We start from the raw sequence: 7,065 nt of genomic DNA on the forward strand, positions 1-7,065 counted from the left end.
TCACAAATGCCTTCAGAGATGGCGGCGGCCATTCGGAAGTACTACGGAGAGCTGTAAACACTCCCAACAACCACGGAGGCCCACCGTAGCCAGGGATAGACAGGGTGAACAATACCTTACAGCTCAGGTGCGCAACGGTCTAACACAGGAAGCAACAGACAAATTGGAAGAACCCATCACGCCGGAAGAACTAGCATGGGCCTTAAAGAACACGAAGCTGGGCAAAAGCCCTGGCCCCGACGTCTTAACGACACGTTACTATAAAGTTTGTAGAAATCTAATCACCACGCCTACTGAAAGCACTCAACTCCATAAGAGAAGGTCATCGGGTCCCCTTGCAAGCCCTGGGGATGAACATCTCCCTGATACCCAAAGCGGGCAAGGACGTGGAGCAGTGTGCGAATTACCTCCCAATTTCTTGGATGGCTTTCTCCTGCTGTCTACGGAAGCGGAGAAGGCTTTCGACAGAGTGATGCTTCCTGTGGGCTTCCACATGATGGCCTGGATCAAGGCCTTATATACAATACCCACAGCATGAGTTTGTGTCAACGTGCCTTCACTGAACCCTCAGATCTGCAAGGGCACGCGACAGGGGTGCCTGCTGTCACCCCTACTCTTCGTCCTAGCCCTAGAACCCTTCCTAGATGCCATACGGAGCAATCTCGATATATCGGGGATCAAGGTGGGCACAGCGAGACATTTGGTCGCAGCCTACGCAAAAGACCTCTTTTCATTACCAAGCCTAAAACAACCCTACCAGCTATCATGCAGAATACGGAGCACTCTCGAACTTTAAAATAAACTATACAAAATCGACAGTCCCAAACGTCTCCACCCAGAAGACGCAGGCCCTCCAACAACGATTTATGTTTTAGTGTTCTAACACAACGTCTGGCACAAACTCAAAGCGAGGATTAAACACGATACCCTCATGCTGCCAAAAAGACTGAATGCTTGGCCCTACCAGACTTCAGAGAATACTACCGGGCGACTCACCTCTTGCAGATAACTGAGTGGACCAAACACAGAGTGGCCAAACTATGGAAAGACATAGAATCAGACATGATCGGTAGGCCAATAGCGGTCCTACCATGGCTAGACCATGGCAACAACAAAGTTCACAACTTGCGGCACCCCATCCCTTGCTATCTTGCAAGTGTGGCGCACACAAGCGTTCATGCTCACACTTACCACCTCGCCATCTCCTCTGCTACCCATTGTTCACAACACGACCTTCCTTTCTGGAATGGAAGCCACGACCTTCCAACGACTACTGGGATCCCCCAGATCCGCCGTGCCCGGCTCGAAAGTCCTAATGAATCACCGACAACAAGGACACCACACTTCATGCTCTGCTTCAGATATAGACAATTGATGGACTTTATATCCTCAAACATTACAGGGCACCACGCATCGAGAGACCTCACGGAATTTGGTGCACTTTGTGACGATCCTGAACTGCTTGTACGGGGAACTATCCATCCTCTACAGCATGATTAGAAGACTCAGAAGAAAAAAAAAAAAACACGACCCAGAGGCACATGGGGAAATGGGAGAAAACACTAAACACCAAGTTCACATTAAAACAGTGTTCCAAAATAAGTGGCCTCACGCAACACTGCGCCCCCTCCAGCGGAGTACAGGAAACCATGTACAAACTACCTCTACGGTTGTACCGTACCGCCCACAATCCATACATTCATTCGACTCCGCCACCAACGATGCATGCTGGAGATGTGGCCTGGCCACCGACACACATACATTTATGGTGAGAATGCCCCCTGATCCAACCATATTGGGCAACCAGCCACAAAACAGTGCAACGATTCTCAGATAACCCGCCACCACTGCAACCGGCACCTCTCCTTTGCACCACACAAAACTGCGTTCCTCAGTATACAAAAAAATCCCTAACGGTCAGAGTGTCTGTGTGTGAGCGCCTGTATGTGTGTATGTGCGCAAGTCTGTCAGCCTGTTGTGTGCAAGCCTGTTATCGGCATAAGAGTGTGTGAGCGCACGCCTCTCAAGAGTGTGTGTCTGGGCCTGCCAAACCTCTTCTTTTACTATGTAGCGGCGCAATTGTCACAGGTGGCCATGTGGCACTCTGCCCTTAAGGAGAGGCGTTGGGTGGACATCGAATCCCAGATGGTGGACGGCGTCCTTCCCCAGTTTACAATGTGGGTCCCCAGGGAACACAGACCAACGATACGGAGCGCAAGCCCAACGATGCTCAATTCATTTAGGATATGGGACTTGTGTAACACCAAATATAAGCTGGCATCGTCCCCGTCCCCCCTGACCCCTCTGTATGGTAGCAAGGAATTCCCGCCAGGTACGACCCCCCGGGACTTTCGCAACATCGAACAAACTGGAATGCGACGGCTACATCAGCTGTTTCGCAATGGAGAGGTCGTCCAATTTGCGGAACTGCAGTCGAGTACCCACCTCACTCCAGCGGACTTCTTCCGGTATATCCAATTGAGGGGTTTCGCTCAATTGCCACACATTAAAAAAGCTGCCCTGGAGACGTTTACCTTCTACGAGAGATTATGTTCGGACGGAGTTGCCCCCAGGGGGGATTGACGTATACTACTCAATGAGAGAGAGACCTAGGGGAGACACTGGAGGGGATAGAGTGGCAGGAGATATGGGAGGCTAACTCTAAGGTTTCAATGTGCGTCACTTTACAAGAACAGGCCTGGAAAACTATGTTCCGCTGGTATACTACCCCGATACAATTGCATAGGATGCACAAACTAGAGAACGACGATTGCTGGAGGGGATGCGGGACCCAAGGTACGTATCTCCACATGTGGTGGGAATGCGCTAAGATACGCGGATTTTGGAAGGCAGTGGAGGACCTAATGCTGCAGTTATTTGGTAGACCACTGAGATTGGATCCGTGGATATACCTATTAAACAGATCGGTGGAAGGGTGGACAACGCGGGAACAGAGACTGGTACACAAGGTGACTATGTGTGCACGCAGAGCGATAGCGATGGCGTGGCTTACTCCAGAGGGCCCAGAGTTCACTGGAGTTATATCTAGAATTAAAGAATGTAGAATTATGGATGATCTTACGGCAAGGGTGAGGGGGACGTCCGCGACTTTTCGGAAACTCTGGGAGCCTTGGGACGACAGCGCAATAGGCTCGAGTGGCTCCTGAGTCGTACCCTGATGGTTATGGACCGCAGCGAGGCCTTGCTGGACTGGGCCCCACTTCACATTGAGAGATTATGGACCGGCCGCCCTCCCCCTCCCCCCCCTCACTTCTTGCCCCCTTTTTCCGACCTGGCTATATACTTTTTCAGGTATTTCCTTCTTCATTTCTCTTTCTTCTTTACGCTTCGCACTGTTTCCTCAGGCTAGATCTAGCGAACGGAGGAACTAGGTAGTACAGTTAGGGGTTTAACTGGCACATACGATAGCTGACTATTTTTACCCCTCTGGCCTGCGTATGTACCTAACATAATTTTCCCCTATAAATGGCGAGTGCCAAGCCTGGGTTCAGACCCACGTTTAAAATGTTACAGAGAACTAAGATCTACGAAGGAGGGTCTGTAATTTACTTGGCCTCTTCCTTAGCCTAACAGAGTTTGTTTCCTTGTCGAGCTAAAAGTAAAAAGATGTATATACTAACAAGGGGTACTGTGAAGTTAAAATTTACAAAATACCTCAATGGCCGGCAGGCACCATCGGTTTTGATAAGAAAACTGAGGCTTATAATACTGTGATTGTAAAGCTGTATGTTTCCATAATGTCGATAATGTTGGCTTCTGCGTAAGCCCGTAAACTGATGTGCGCCTGTAGGTGCTATTGAATGAAAAATAAAGAATAAAAAAAAAAAAAAAAGTGTGTGTCTGTCAAGAGTTTGTGTGTGCAAGCCTGCTGTCAGCGTGAGTGTGTATGTGAGCCTGCTGTCAGCGTGAGTGTGTATGTGAGCCTGTCAGTGTGTGTGCGCGCGTTTAGGTACATGCTCCCTCCGATTATTTCTACTCACCTTTTTTCCCCCCATTTAGTCACGCCGTGCCAGTTTCCCCATGGCTGAGATTATCAATCTTTATGATCTCAGCTAAGCCAATGCTTTCCCTTAATACCAATCCGCATCTCCTCAGAGATGCATTAAATTAATGAATCTCTACGAGGAACATTCAGCACCTCCATGCAGAGCTTGGAGATACTGAACCTGGGTGCTGCACGTGGTGCAGCAGTGACCCAGGAATCTAGTGACCGTCTGAGTGACTGTCACTAGAGGTGTTACTAAGCAGCAATGTAAATTCTGCCTTTTCGCAGAAGAGGCAGTGTGTGTTTACACTAAAACGCCTGCAGGGACAGGCTATAGACACCAGAACAACTACATCAAGCTGTAGTGGTTCTGGTGACTATAGTGTCCCTTTAAGAATTGCATTTTCTCGTTGAAAATGACTGGCTCCTAGATTCCAAACAAATTTGTCAAGCCCTTTACTAGATCACCCTGATCTATATTGGTAGCAACGTCTACAAAATTGGCCAAGGCACACAAATACCAAAAATTGGGGTAATTCTGTACTTTGGAAATAGAGCTGAGTATAATCAATTGATTTTTATTACAGTTGTATATATCACGTTAACAAAAAAAAAACACTTAAGAGCAAGGTGTGCGTAAAAAAAAAAAAAATACAACAAAATGTGAAAGAAATTGGTGCTAAAAACACTGTATACATTTTTTTTCTGTCAAACTTCTACAATGCCCCAAAATTAGACATAGAATCATAACATTCTACTATCAAATTTCAAATTGTAAAAAGTGAAATGACCATGATTCTTATATGGATGACTCTAGCTTTGCAGGATAGTGGCATACATTGGGGCATTGTTTTATTCAGAAGAGTATGCCAAGCATAATTTGGCACAAATCCCAGGTGACAGGTTGAGATGGCGACTAGAAATTTAGTCCTCGACCCATGATGATGTCAATCTGACCCCCTTAATCACTAAAAGGAATGCAGGGGAGCGGAGCAGGAAGATGACAGCAGCCCCACTAGACCCAAGATAAAAGGGTTAACTCCAGCTACAGTATACTTAAATATTTTTTTGAGTGTGAGAGAGAATGTGTGTGTGTGTTTAGATGACTGCCACCCTTCAATTGCACGAGAAAGATATTATTACTTACCTATATTCCCACGCAGAGAAAAGATGATGATCTTAGCAAATCCAATGCTTTCCCATAGCAAAGCATTGTGAGGCTATTGCGCATGTGCGGCAAAACACTGTCACGCCAGTCAACATCTCCACATAGAGATGAATTGAATCATTGGGGAACGTTTAGCACCTCCATGCAGAGCTTGGAGACACTGAATGTAGGTGCCGAACACTGCAGCACTGTACTAGGAAGCACCTGTAATGGGCTTTCTGAATGACTGCCTTTCCATAGGGTCCAACGTACGGCTGTGTTGTAATTGTAAGCACCATCGTGCGCTGTATAGTGATGCAAGGGCCCGAGTGATGTCATATGTATCACTGCAGAGCAAGAAGAGCTTGAAGATAACAACTCCATTCTGCACAGCTGTCCATCTTGACTCAATGGACTGATAACCAACTAGGCACCAGGACAAACTTCCTAGTCGCCAAGGCTACCTGGGTTTTGTCAATCGCTGCCTTACATAAATAGCCTGTGATGTCTGCTTTATATAAAAAGGTATACTTTTGTGTGGCAATTTTGTTTTCTGTCACAATTATTAAACTTATAAGAAAAACTTACAAAACTCTGAAATATTAGAGATAGTATATACTCTGTTAATCAAGACATCTAAATGAATTACATTTGAACTACTTTTCTTAAACTGAACTATGCACATGCTATTGCCAAAACGAGAATTTATATATATGTATGTGTCACATCGAATTAAAGCCCTTTCTGTCCTTAAAAAACAAAACGGTATATATGTGTTGGTACAATAAATGAGAAAAATGCAGATTGTGGTTGAACACAAAAATAGCTTGTGTCCTAAAGACAAGCTGCTGAAGCAGTCTCCTTAAGGGGTTAATAAAAATGTATGTGTAGGAACCTACATTTTTTTTATCCTGCAAACTGGGTATCTCCATTTTCCATTGGAAAAAAAGATTTGTGGAAGAATTTTATCTTCCTGTAGGTTAATATGACACTTCGGGAAACGAAACAAAACTCTTAGCAGGTAATAAAGGGGCACTCAAGGCACAATACCGGCTTCCCTGAATTGCTATGATGCAATAAGTCTCATATTACCATCCCACTGTTATGGGTTTTTGGATGACGGCATTAAGTAGTTATGGTGCCTATAGTATCCAAATTCGTTGGGAGTAAAACTGCAGCATTCTGAGAGCTATGGCAGGGTAACATCTGTATAATGAAACACTAAGCTAAATAGTGAGATTCTATGCCGTCGAACCAAGTAAAATGTGGAGCTCGCTCAGAATGTTATAAACAGACGAGTATCCCCTTCTCGGGAATATTACGCATAACGAGTATGTCCAGCTTTGTAATGCAGCGTTCCCGGTGGGAGCAGTGACAGCACGGGACTGCGAGTTACTAACACGAGGAGAGAGTGGAGCAAACCTGAAGGAAACCGCCATCTACGAGATATACCGACTGAGCGCCCTGCTAGCTTAGTACATCATGCGATCAACATGGCGGGAAATCGCTCAGCTCGGGGGTCACACGGGGACAATACCAAGATATAAAGCCGGGCCGGGTCGCTCTTACCTGCGGCTACTTACGCCGCACTCACGGACTCACTCACAGACACCTCAAACAACTAGGACCATTCCACCCGGCGCCACATTTCAGCACGCATGCGCAACGCAGCACTTCCGGTGACGGAGTAACCAGTGAGCGACGGCTCGCAGTCCTGACGTCATATCCGTTAGATTCCGAACCTTTGTAGAGGATGGAAAAAAACTTTGTGAAAGTTGTCTCTGCATGTAGGGCAGTGCTATCCGCTATATTAAAGCAATGGAGGGGAAACTGCACGATTAACATATGGCAGTCGTGTGCAAGCATAATTACATCTGTTTATACAGACACAAATATATAAATGTAATTAATT

At 46.1% G+C, this 7,065-nt stretch overlaps 1 protein-coding gene across 1 annotated transcript in view; it reads right to left on the reverse strand.

Moving 5' to 3' along the window:
• TBP (TATA-box binding protein) overlaps positions 1-6,844 on the reverse strand; it is a 46,999-nt gene extending 40,155 nt beyond the window's left edge. The window contains exon 1 of the mRNA XM_063441235.1: positions 6,723-6,844. The gene's annotated coding sequence lies outside the window, so the exon portion shown is untranslated. The remainder of the gene's footprint in view (positions 1-6,722) is intronic.
• Between the last annotated feature and the right edge of the window lie 221 nt (positions 6,845-7,065).

Source organism: Pelobates fuscus, chromosome 2, assembly GCF_036172605.1.
Source record: "Pelobates fuscus isolate aPelFus1 chromosome 2, aPelFus1.pri, whole genome shotgun sequence".
NCBI lineage: Eukaryota > Metazoa > Chordata > Amphibia > Anura > Pelobatidae > Pelobates > Pelobates fuscus.